The 13,892-nt window shown below is 29.9% G+C and overlaps 2 long non-coding RNA genes across 2 annotated transcripts; one reads left to right on the forward strand and one right to left on the reverse strand.

Annotated features, from left to right (window-relative positions):
* Positions 1–5,376: 5,376 nt before the first annotated feature.
* LOC148938257 (uncharacterized) lies at positions 5,377–7,411 on the reverse strand. The gene is made up of 2 exons (XR_016139544.1): positions 6,537–7,411; positions 5,377–6,126 (listed from the first exon to the last, which is right to left on the reverse strand). It is a non-coding gene; the product is annotated as an uncharacterized LOC148938257 (long non-coding RNA).
* On the forward strand, positions 6,007–6,273 carry LOC148938258 (uncharacterized). The gene is made up of 2 exons (XR_016139543.1): positions 6,007–6,147; positions 6,224–6,273. It is a non-coding gene; the product is annotated as an uncharacterized LOC148938258 (long non-coding RNA).
* Positions 7,412–13,892: the final 6,481 nt, after the last annotated feature.

Below are 13,892 nucleotides of genomic sequence, written 5' to 3' on the forward strand. Positions count from 1 at the left end.
AGTTTCATGTGAAATGTCAAAATGTGAAAAATGAAAAGTAAAAAGTGATAAATGAAAAGTGAAAAATTTCACGTAAAGTTACATGATTGACCTCCAGAGATCTAATCATTTGTCGGAAATACCTACCTGTTAAAGACGGTCAGTCTTAGGGTGCGTCCCCAAGTGGACAAGAAAATAGCGGAACGGATTTATTATGGAATACATGAATTTAACCTGTTATCGGATACATCGTTGGACAGCCCGATGTAAAGCCACTTTAACCGTTCTCTTCACTCGAGAAGACATTCAAAAAAAGCAATTTTTGCACAATTTTTTGGTATATAATATTATTATATATTTGGTATATAATATTATATATATATATATATATATATATATATATATGATATTATAATGATATCATAATATTAAAGATTATGATATTAAAATATTTTATCTAAACTAAGACTTGGTTGCGCCAATGAAATTTTGGCTTTAATCGAGACGTAAAACTTTAAATTTATATATCAAAACAAAAGTGTAACTGAAAATGCTTTATATTAGGTGTACAAAAAAGTTCTGAGCTTTTTTTTTGTAAAATTCAATCTTTATTCAAAACAAACAAAAAAATATTAATCAGCGAAATATTCCCCATTTGCATCAACGACCTTTTGCCATCTTTCGGGTAGCTTGCGAATTCCTTAACGAAGCTCACCGGCTTCGAAGCGATAAAGTCATCAATGCATTTTCGTATCTCTTCAAATCTCACGAAATGTGTATCAGCCAAATAATGCTGCAGCGACCGGAGAGGTAGTAATCAGAAGATGCCATGTCTGGGCTATACGCCGCGTGCGGGAGAAGTTCCCAGCCTAACGCAAAGATATGATCCTGAGTTGCTTTCGCAACATGTGGTCGAGCATTGTCATGAAGCAAGATCACTTTATGATGTCCTTGGCCAGTAAATGGCCTCTTTTCTTCTAATGCATCACTCAAATTGGTCAATTATTGTTGGTAGCGGTCTGCCGTGATTGTTTCACCCGGTTGTAACAACTCATAATACAACACACCTTTCCAATCCCACCAGATACAGAGCAAAACCTTTTTGGCGTGGATATTAGGCTTTGGCGTCGATGTTGAAGGTTGACCAGGGTCAACCCATGATTTTCTACGTTTAGGGTTATCATAAAGAATCCACTTTTCATCGCCTGTAATGATTTTGTGCAGAAAATCTTTTTTCCGGAACTTTGAAAGCAAAGTGAGTGCAATGTCACGCCGAGAATTTTTGTTGTCTTCGGACAATTCATGCGGAATCCATCTGCCTTCCTTCTGAACCTTTCCCATCATATGTAAACGTACGGAAATGATTTGCTGCGTAACGTAAAGCTGTTCTGCAAGCTCCTTTTCAGTTTACGCAGAGTTTATATCCAGCAGTGCTTGCAATTCGTCCGTATCAATCTTTTGAGGGCGTCTAGCACGTGGTTCATCTTCAAGATTGAAATCTCCTTGGCGAAATTTTTGATACCATTTTTTACATGTAGTATGACTTACAGCGTTCTCTCCATATGCAGCACAAATCATTGCAGTGGCTTCAGCAGCATTTTTCTTCAGATGAAACGCGAAGTGGATGGAAAATCGAATATGCTCTTTTGTTATTGCCATCGTGAACACTACTGATTTTTGAGATTATGTGCATCAAACGCCAAACCGTATGGCATTTTAGAAGATCAAATGTCAACGCTTTAAAACCGCAAAAGGGCGGGAAGATATATAAAATTTAAATTGTTATTTCGGTTGTATGAAATCTAAAGCTCAGAACTTTTTTATACACCTAATACTAATCTTAATAAGGTAAACAAGTTAAAGTACTTTAAAGTGCTTTGGTACAATAAATTTAAAGTTTTACGTCTCGATTAGCCAAAATCACGTTGGTGGAACCGAGTCTTAATTCAAATAAAATATTTTAATATCATAATATTTAATATTATAATATTTCATATATATATATATATATATATATATATATAATAATATACCATATTGTGCAAAAATTGCTTTTTTGGATGTCTTCCCGGATGAAGAGAACGATTAAAGTGGCTTTACATCGGGCTGCCCAACGATGTATCCGATAACAGATTAAATTTACGTATTGTGTAATAAATCTGTTCCGTTAAATGTTTGCCATGGGGAATCCGGCCATGAAAAAACGGAACGGAATTATTCTGATTAGTCAGTCTCCCCCACCATGTTTTCTTCTCGTTACTATTTCCAGAGAGAAGCCTGAGAGTGATCATGAATGCGTTTTTAGCTATACCCTTATTCGCGTAAGTAATGTGCACGTTTTTGTGGTTCTCTTCCGTGCTAGACGCAAGAGTGATAAAGATGGACAGTCGTGTCCATATCGTTCGTCTTACTCTTGCGTCTAGCACAGAAGAGAACCACAAAATCATGCACATTACCTATACGAACAAGAGTACAGCTAAGATGCGTCCATGACCACTCTCAGGTTTCTCTCTGTTATTCCGTTCCGTTATTTTCTTCTTCACGCATCCTTACGGGAGTTAGCATCACCACCAAAGAGGCCCGGAGATAATTGAAGAACATTGATATTTGACTGTACTGAGGATAACGAAGGGAAGATAATGAAAATAAAAATTTATTTATTACTGTTATTATAACGAATTTAATTTTAAATTAATAGTTCCTTTTACGAACAATTAATTTAAAATTAAATCCGTTAAAATAACAGTAATAAACGTTATCCTCCTTTTGTTATCTTCAGTATAGTCAAAACGGTCGATAATATCAATGTTTTTCAATTATTTCCGGACTTCCGGGGCCTCTTTGGTGATGACAAACAATCAATCCATCCAACAACAATTTATCCACGATTGTCAATCTTTAATAGTATCTCGTCGGTGTTTCAAATAATAGGATAATATGAGTTTATTTAAGACAATCTTAAATATAAAAACTGACTATGAATACCAGCCATAGTCTTAATTTTTTAAGAAAAAGACGTGATGCACATACGCAATAAAAAGGGCGATAGGAAAAGAAAATGTCGGATGTAGATTTGATTGAATGTCTTCAACAATTTGATGTAACGTGAAATGAAAAAAATCCAAATTACAAAAATAAATTAAAAAGAGAAATGATCGTTTTTATATCTTTTTCCATTTATCGGCCAAACAGCATATTCTGTATTTTCCTTCTTTTTTGCTTTTGAAGTAATAAATGTGCTACATAAACACTTGATAATAAAAGTAATGCTCCAAACATTACTATTTTATGCCATTGATAATAATTCATTTTGCTTGCATTTATCTCATTTAATAATTACATCCGCAATTTTCTCGTCAGTTAGGCCTGTTCTACAATGCGTCGTGTGTCGCAAGCCGCAAGCCACAAGAATTGATCAATCACAGACAAACAGGGAAGAATATTTGATTGTGATTGATTCATTCTTACGGCTTACGACACACGACTGGGTGCTTTCCATTTAGTGACACAAGTCGACACAAGTATCATTTTGTCCTTGTTAATTATTGAAAGCCAAGAAAGATAAAACGATACTTGTGTCAACTTGTGTCACTAAATGGAAAGCACCTATTATAGAATAGGCACGTGCAGTTCGTGATTGTGTTCTCTTACATATGCGCATGCGCAACATGAATTTCCAGGGAAGAATAAACAAGTCTTTAACATTAAGTTAGGACTAATGTCAAGATTATGGACCGCAGCACACACTTTTGCATAAGGCATAATGCATAACGCATAAGAAAATAAACTAATCATAGTCCTCCATTTCTACCGTCATAATGGAAATAAAAGATTCTGATTGATTAATCTTTTTATGCGTTATTATGCGCAATTATTCTTTTCATATTCGATTATAATTGGTCAATTTCTTACGTCTTAAAACTTAAATCACCTATTGTGGACCGACACTTATGCATTATGCCTTATGCAGAAGTGTGTGCTGCGGCTCTAAGATTAAGGGTAGGAACACACACTTTTGCATAATGCATAATGTATTATGCATAAGAAAATAAACCAATCAGAATCTTTCATTTCCATTGTGGGAGTAGAAATGAAGGACTATAATTGGTTTATTTTCTTATGCGTTGTGCATTATGCGTTATGCAGAAATGTGTGCTCCGGCCCTAAGACCAAAGCCCTCAAAGGATTGATTATCGTCACGGGAATGAAACTAGTATCATGGTTTTCTGCAATATTGGAAAAACGGAGGCACTCGAAAGTAAGGGTTGACGTAATCAATCAGAAAACACCATGACACTAGCATGATTTCCACTGCAGGGGGTCAATCATATAACTTTAAATGAAATTTTTCACTTTTCATTTTTCACTTTTCACTTTTCATTTTTCACACCTTGACATTTCATGTGAAACTTTTCACGTACAGCGATTATGTATGTAGCTTGGATGCGTGGAAAGTGAAATCATGAAACATTTTTTATACAAGTTTTATAGCTAATGAAAATTATTTTATTAGTACTTAGTATTATATACATCTTTTAATAACCAATTGTATATGTATTACATACACTTAATCCTAACGTAGCTCTAATCTTCTCTAATTCCAAAGCATATTTATTAATTCCCTAGATTTCCGCCTTTCCATCACCAAGGTACATGGCGGAAAAGTTCACGTGAAAAATTTTACATTTTCACATTTGAGAGAGTTACATGATCCTGCAAAATCATACATGATCGTAAGTTCACGTGAAATTTTTCACTTTTCACGTTTCCGCCCTAGGAGAAAAGTTACATGATCGACCATCAGAAGTTCCAATCATTCCAGCAACTTTTATAAGTATTTTATTGTAAAATTTAAATAGTAATCAATGCAATAATTAATTAATTTAATAAATAAGAGGTACAACAAACTAACTTAATTTATAATCATAATTATTATATATTAATATTACTATTAATTTGTATTCAAATTTTCAAGCTTTTGGCAATATAATCTCAATATAAATTTGCATTTTTTATTCTTTATAATTGTTGAGATGAAAGAAATTAATAATTTTTTAAACAAAGTTTAAAGAAAGAAAAACTATATTAATGTTACGAGCTTGAGATAATTATATTTTTTTTTTTTTAAAGAGAAAATGAATGGGTTAGGAAGGACGCTCCAAATACCCTCTCGCAGGGGCGCGCTGAGGCGTTCCTACGAGTCGGACGCACTGTGCAAATCCACGAGTGCGAGTCAACATCTTGAAAAAGACGCTATGACTTCGACTGCGTGACGTACGTCCGTCGGTTTGTAATTTAAGCAAGAGAATTTAATCTCTTTTGCCAGGGACAGGATCATGTGCGAATCTTGGGATAGCGGGGAATGAAAGAGGGAGGAAATAACTAAATGATAAATAATTTGAATTTTACATATAATTGATAATTTTAAAACGATTACAAGTTTAACTAACTACAAGATCCGCGTCATTATTTCTTGTATTGAAGTACATTTGCTTAAGGTATATTTACATTTGATAAAAAAAAAAAAGAAAGGTGTTACAAATGTTTTTTTTTTATCTTCGAGATGAGTAAAGGAACGGAGATACATACGGAAATTCATATAATATACATTGAATGTTCTAGAAAATTTACGGATGTATTATTTAATTTTCGTGTACAAATTCGATTATATTTGTATGTTTGTCTACCATTCTAATTATTCTTATCTTACGTTGTTTAATATATTTAAATTTAATTTATATTTTGATATCCGTGTGTGATTGTTTCGGTGAGAAGGTCGGATTTCTGATAGTGAGGTCTAGGAGAGGAGAGGAAGGAGTCCGGAGTTCGCAGAACTCGTCCAATTCCTTAGTGAGGAAATCTGGATATTGGAAATTTGTGTCATAGCGCTCTGGGAAGAGTGCGCTGAAATTTGGGGGTGACCAGATTCGGATGGTCTAATCGGAGAATAGGACGGAGGAGACATGTACTGTGAATAAGGTCTGGTTCTAGAACAACTCGTTTCTTTAGCGCGTGTAGAAACCTCGGATGTCCTTGGCGAGAGGTAGTTGGCTGATCAACGAGCTCGCTTATTGCGACGATAACGGAGCCTCTTCAGGACTCGCCTCCGTCTCTGAGCGTCGGAAAGAGAGGATGATGTAGATCTCACTAGAAGAAATGGATTAGTTGGTATATAAAGGATATAAAGTATATAAAGGAAATGTCATTGGCCGTAAACCTTAAGGCTATCTCTGAAATATTTCAGGAAACCGAGAGATCCGACGGAGGAGAGAAATGAAGAAGGGAAAAAGAAAATTGTAAAAGAGAAAAAAAAGAATAGATTTCCCGAATTATTCGGCGACCATGAACCTGCTAAGTGCTTCGCAACGCATAGGGAGCCCGTGAGGCCCGACGGCCCAAGCAAAGAAAAAAAAGGGAAAAAGAAAAAGAAAAAGGGAGTAGAAGTGTAAGGAGAACGGTAGAGGATAGAAAGGATGTAAGGAAGAAATGAGAAAATAAGGAGAAGAGACCAAAAATTATTATTATTAGAGAATTTTACTATGTGTAGTCAAACTTACTGTTATTCTGGAATGCCGGAGACTTGGGACCTGCGAGATGATGAAGGTGGAAGCGGTGTCGCCAGGAAACTTGGTCACTTGTTCTTGGTGAAAGATATATTTCAACTGACTGATTGAATTACTGACAAACTGACGGACCGAAACTGTTCTGACCGCGTGAAAAAAAGAAGTAGTAGTGTGCCTCCGTACCTTTAAGGGCATTTTATATATATATATATATATATATATATATATATATATTAGGTGTACAAAAAAGTTCTGAGCTTTAGATTTCATACAACCGAAATAACAATTTAAATTTTATATATCTTTCCGCCCTTTTGCGATTTAAAGCGTTGACATTTGGCCTTCTAAAATGCCATACGATTTGGCGTTTGATGCACATAACCTCAAAAATTAGTAGTGTTCAACGATGACAATAACAAAAGAGCATATTCGATTTTCCATCCACTTCGCGTTTCATTTGAAGAAAAATGCAGCTGAAGCCACTGCAATGATTTGTGCTGCATATGGAGAGAATGCTGTAAGTCATACTACATGTAAAAGATGGTATCAAAAATTTCACCAAGGAGATTTCAGTCTTGAAGATGAACCGCGTGTTGGACGCCCTCAAAAGATTGAAACGGACGAATTGCAAGCACTGCTGGATATAAACTCTGAACAAACTGAAAAGGAGCTTGCAGAATAGCTTGGCGTTACGCAGCAAACCATTTCCGTACGTTTACATATGATGGGAAAGGTTCAGAAGGAAGGCAGATGGATTCCGCATAAATTGTCCGAAGACAACAAAAATTCTCGGCGTGATACTGCACTCACTTTGCTTTCAAAGTTCCGGAAAAAAGATTTTCTGCACAAAATCATTACAGGCGATGAAAAGTGGATTTTTTATGATAACCCTAAGAAAATCATGGGTTGACCCTGGTCAACCTTCGATATCGACGCCAAAGCCCAATATTCCATCACCAAGAAGGTTTTGCTCTGTATCTGATGGGATTGGAAAGATGCATTGTATTACGAGTTGTTACAACCGGGTGAAACAATCACGGCAGACCGCTACCAACAACAATTGATCAATTTGAGCGATGCATTAGAAGAAAAGAGGCCATTTACTAGCCAAGGACTTCGTAAAGTGATCTTGCTTCATGACAATGCTCGACCACATGTTGCGAAAGCGACTCAGGACCATATCTTTGCGTTAGGCTGGGAACTTCTCCCGCACGCGGCGTATAGCCCAGACATGGCTTCCGATTACTACCTATTCCGGTCGCTGCAGCATCATTTGGCTGATACATATTTCGAGATTTGAAGAGATACGAGATGCATTGATGACTTTATCGCTTCGAAGCCAGTGAGCTTCTATCGTCAAGGAATTCGCAAGCTATCCGAAAGATGGCAAAAGGTCGTTGATGTAAACGGGGAATATTTCGCTGATTAATATTTTTTGTTTGTTTTTAAATAAAGATTGAATTTTACAAAAAAAAAGCTCAGAACTTTTTTGTACACCTAATAATTAAATATTTTAATTTAGTATTTTACAAATATGGACAAGCTTTTATCTAAAACCAAACTAACATACAATTTGGAACTATAATATGAGCTGTAATACGCCGATTTTATTGAAACTCAGTACACATATTTATACAGCAATTAAATTATTCAATATTTATTATTAATATACTTAATGTAAAAAAATTATTATTTAATTTTGATTTAAATTTTTAATTTACAAATATTTAGGAATTAGTTTAATTTATCTAAAACCAAATTAGAGATAAATTACTATTAATAATTCAACTGAGATATAAAATTTCTAGAAATATATAAAATTAATCTATTAATAATATTATTAATACATTTATATATTTGTATTTTCATAATTTATTTAAAGATTATAATTTTAAGAATATAATTTTCTTAATATCGTCAATATTATGCTTTAAATTCTAATCTGTATTTACTCATAAGTTTGCTATAATAACTTTGAAGTAATTATAAATTATAAACAACGAAAAACATATAAATTTTAAAGTAATAAATTTTTGTAGTTCTCTTTACGCCATTTTAATTGAATTTTAATCACTTTTTACCAAACTATAAATATTTAACTCCAGTTGATTAATTGGTTGATAGATTCATAAGTGAACTAAATTTGAAATAATTTGTAGACATTAAAAGAATTTTCTAATTAATAAAATCTAATTAATAAAATCTAAATAATAAAATAATCTAATTAATAAAATTTAATTAATAAAAAGTACTTATTCTTTTAAAATTAAAGTTATTATTATCTTAACTTCAAAGGTTAAGAATATTAATATTAAGAAAAAGTATTCAATCTATAAGCTTCCACTCTAATTCTTAAAATTATTAAATTATAATAATTAAATTTAAAATTATTAAAAATAAATTTAAAAGGAAAAGTTTATCATTTGATCTTTCTTAAATTTCAAAAATTTATAATATTTTAAATATATGATTGTTATTGTCATCGTTTGTATGGGCTACGGTTGCAATTTGCTATTACGTGCCGATGGAGATTAAGCTCTTAGCGCGAAATATGAGTGTTATATAGTTTCGCGGTCATTCCGCAGTCTCTATTTTCTCTCTTCCTGCAACTTCTCCGGATATCACTGTATCTGTTCTGCAACTTTTCCGCATAGTTCTGCAATCATTTTGCAATCCTTCCGTAATTTTTCCGCATATTTCCATAATCTTTCTGCATATCATCGCAAAAATAAAAATAAAAATCAAAATAAATAAAAAAAATAAAAATAAAAAATTAAAATTTAATTAAAACTAATAAATACAAAATAAATTTTTAATGAAACATTTAAATTAGTTTATTTTAAATCGATTAATTTCATAATTTTGTTGATTTAGAATTAAATCGGAATTTAATGACAAAGGCAATTGGTCAATTCCAACGGAATTATTAGTCGGTTTGTTAATTGAGACAACTTAAAATAATAAAAGACATTACAATTTCATGTTTTTACAACAATTTGTAAAAATGATGTAAGTACATGATCGTGTTGTAAATTATAAAAAAATTCATGCGAATGAAAATTTAAAAAATGAATGAAAATGAAAATTTGAAAAATAAAAAAATAATCACATGATCCCCATTTTTAAGATATATAATATATAAATATATAAGATATATAATATATAAAATATTTATACATGTATATATAAATATATTATATGTATATATAAATATATGTATATTTTATTAAATTTAATATTAATATATATGATTTAATATGAGATCACAATTATTAATTTAAATAAAATATTTTAATATTATAAAAATTTAATTATAAATTATACATAAGAATTAAATTTTTAATGAAACATTTAAGTTAGTTTATTTTAAAATAATTTCCGTTATCGGTTAACTTAATGATTTTTTTATTCTAATGGAATTGATCAATCGCTCTTGTCGTTACATTTGTCGATAAATGCGATTAATCAATATAGTTCTAAAAAATTACTAGTAAATTACTAGTAATTTTTACTAGTAAAGTAAATCAATGAAAATTATTTTAAAATATTTATTTATAACTTTAATTTAAAATATTTATATTCATAACTATAATATCTTATGTTAAACTATATTATATAACTATTTTAATATTAATATTAATAATTAATGAAATATTTATATATATATATATATATATATATATATATATATATATATAAGAATTTTGTATATTTATAAAAATTATATTAATTTGCAATTTTTATTTTTTTTTAATGAACTTGTTAAAGTTTCATTATTTATTAGATAATATATTGTAAATAAAAAACATGTAATAATTCTAATATTTATAAAATAACGCTTCGCGTTAAAATTTATTAAATTAAACGAAAATAATAAAGAAATTAAATAATAAATTCTGCATTGTTCTTTTACTTATGCGTGTATTCTTTCATTGTTTATTTAGAAATCAATTCGAAAATTGTAAAAACATGAAATTATGATTTGTTTTTTAGAAAGGATTATTGTTATGTTTTATGTTAAAAACAATATTTTTTTTTTAAATATTCAGTTCTTATTTATGTTGCTGGAATACAAAATTTATGTTACTGATAAGATTAGTGTGATTCAAATACTTTTTAATGGAAAAAAAGTTTTTCAATTATGACACAAATTATATTTTCTTAAAAAAATAAAAATAAAATTCAAGATTCATATCTTTGCATCCGAGTACTTTTTATTTTTATAGTTGTACGTACAAGATTTATTATCATGTTATAGTCATGTGGCAAAAAATGGAAATATATATATTATTTATAAAATACTTAACGCAACAAAATAAATAATATCACAACAAACTTACTTTTTATAAAAAAGTAAAAAAGTTGCCAAGTGTACGCGCAGTTTGTATGTGAAAGGTTATTATATAAAAATGTTACTTTTTAAGGGAAAAAAAGTTTTTCAATTATTGACACAAATTATATCTACTTAAAAAAATAAAAATAAAACTCAAGATTCATATTTTTGCACCCAAGAACTTATTTTATTTAAATTTACAAAATTACGCAATCTTGTCTAATGTTCGAATAGTATATAATACTCAATTCTAATATTTGTATAAAAGATTCGACATCAAAGAAGTGATATTAAGTTATAGTTACATTATCTTGTTCAACATACAATTGCTTTTAAAATATAAAACTCGTGATAATCAATTAAAAGAATATCAATTAAAAACTTTTCCTTTCAACCCAAGTAATAACAGCTATTTTATTTTATTCTCTTTAAAAGTTATCAATTACTGGCGCCAGTTATATCTTCTTAAAAAAATAAACCATAATAAAAATAAAACTCAAGTATATATCTTTACATTTAAAAATATTTCTATTTCAATCCAAATATTACAAAATTACGTCATCTTATGTCATCTGATATTTAATGAATAATATATCTTAGTCACTTCTAATAACATGTATCATTTGTATAAAAGATTTGATATAAAAAAAGTGGCGCCAAGTTATAGTTACATTATCTGGAAAGTTCAATCTTTTTAATAAAATTCGACACATATCTTTCCAAAAATTTTTCTGTTTTAATTCAATATTATATTACAAAATTACGTAATCTTATGTATAATGTTCAACTTGAATAATTTGATGATAAGAAAAAAAAGCGACGTACAAAAACTTGGCGTACTTGGGTCGCATTAAAACTACTTTTAATAATCACATTGAACTATGACAGACAAATAGAAAATAATTTAAACTAAAATTTAATATATTTTAAGATTTTTTACTTATATTCTTAAAACTTCTTTCATTTTCAATATTAACTAAATAAAATTACTGAAATATAATTAATTATTAATTAATGAAACATTTTTTACATAAATAATGCAAGAAACTTAAGAGTTTATTAGGCTATTTTTATTTTATTAGACTATTATCTATAGTGAACACATGTTTTAGTATTTATTAATAAATTTTTTATATTTTATATTTAAATTTTTAATATTTATTAATAAATATTTATTAAACTTTTTTAATATTATATGTTTATATATAATGTTAAAGAAAATTATATAAATAGAAATTATATAAAAAATTTCATTTATAAATATTTTTAAAAGTAATATTTACATTATTAATATAAAAAGTGAACAGTAAGAATGCAATATAATACATAACTGTGTATGTACATGTTTTAATGCGACCCGGGCCAAATTTTTGTATGTCGTTTTTTTTTCTTATCATCAAATTATTCAAGTTGAACATTATACATAAGATTACATAATTTTGTAATATAATATTGAATTAAAGCAATATGTATCGCATGGGTTTTATTTTTTTATAAACAGTTTTTATAAACATATTGAACTTTTAAGATGATATGACTATAACTTGGCGCCATTTTTTGATATCAAATCTTTTATACAAATATGATACTTATTATTAGAGTTGTGTATTACATTATATATTATTTGAACATTACAAGATTACGTAATTTTGTAATATAATATTGAATTAAAACAGAAAAATTTTTGGAAAGATATGATAATTTTATTAAAGATTGAACTTTCCAGATAATGTAATTATAACTTGGCGCCACTTTTTTTATATATCAAATCTTTTATACAAATGATACATGTTATTAGAAATGACTAAGATATATTATATATTATCATTAAACATCAGACATAAAATGACGTAATTTTGTAATATTTGGATTGAAATAGAAATACTTCTAAATGTAAAGATATATACTTGAGTTTTATTTTTATTATGTTTTATTTTTTTAAGAAGATATAACTGGCGCCAGTAATTGATAACGTTTAAAGAGAATAAAATAAAATAGCTGTTATTACTTGGGTTGAAAGCCAAAGCTTTTAATTGATACTTATCACAGGTTTTATATTTTAAAAGCAATTGTATATTGAACAAGATAATGTAACTATAATTTAGTACCACTTCTTTGATATCGAATCTTTTATACAAATATTAGAATTGAGTATTATATACTATTCGAATATAAGATATTTGCGTCATATCAGTAATTGAAAAACTTTTTTTCCCTTAAAAAGTAACATTTTTATGTAATAACCTTTCACATACGAGGGTAGTCTGAAAAGTTTTGAGCCTAACATAGAAACAAGTATTTTTTCGGTCAAATATAGTTTTATTTTTCAACATAATTTCCTTTTAAGTCGATACACTTTTCCCATCCGATACTCTAACCTCTTTAACCCCTCCAAATAGTAGTTGGCGTCTTGCTCCGCAAAATAGGCGTTTACGTATGCGATGACCTCGTTCGATGAAAATCTCTGTCCTCCAAGCGAAATTTTAAACTTAGGAAACAGGAAAAAGTCGCTGGGGGCCAGATCTGGTGAATACGGTGGATGGTCAACTAATTCGAAGTGCAGTTCGTGAATTTTGATCATGGTGACCGCTGAAGTGTGAGCAGGTGCATTATTCTTGATGGAACAGCACTTTCTTCTTCTTCAAATGCGGCCGTTTTTTTGCAATTTCTGCCTTCAGCTTATCAAGTAATGATGCGTAATACGCTCCCATTATTATTTTACCTTTTTCAAGATAGTCGATACACACAATTCCGTGACTATCCCAAAAAACAGTCGCCATTACTTTCCTAGCTGATGGAACCGTCTTCACCTTTTTCGAAGCAGGTTCACCCTTTGCAGTTCACTATTTTGACTGTTCTTTTGTCTCTGGAGTGTAGTGGTAGATCCAAGTTTCATCTACAGTTATGAATCGACGCAAAAAATCTGACTCGTTTCGCTTGAACCGCTCCAACAGGGCCTTGGAAATGTTCATTCGAATTCATTTTTGGTCCAAAATGAGCAAGCGCGGCACCCAACG

Source organism: Pogonomyrmex barbatus, unplaced genomic scaffold (genome assembly GCF_055798465.1).
Source record: "Pogonomyrmex barbatus isolate J1 unplaced genomic scaffold, ASM5579846v1 scaffold1, whole genome shotgun sequence".
NCBI lineage: Eukaryota > Metazoa > Arthropoda > Insecta > Hymenoptera > Formicidae > Pogonomyrmex > Pogonomyrmex barbatus.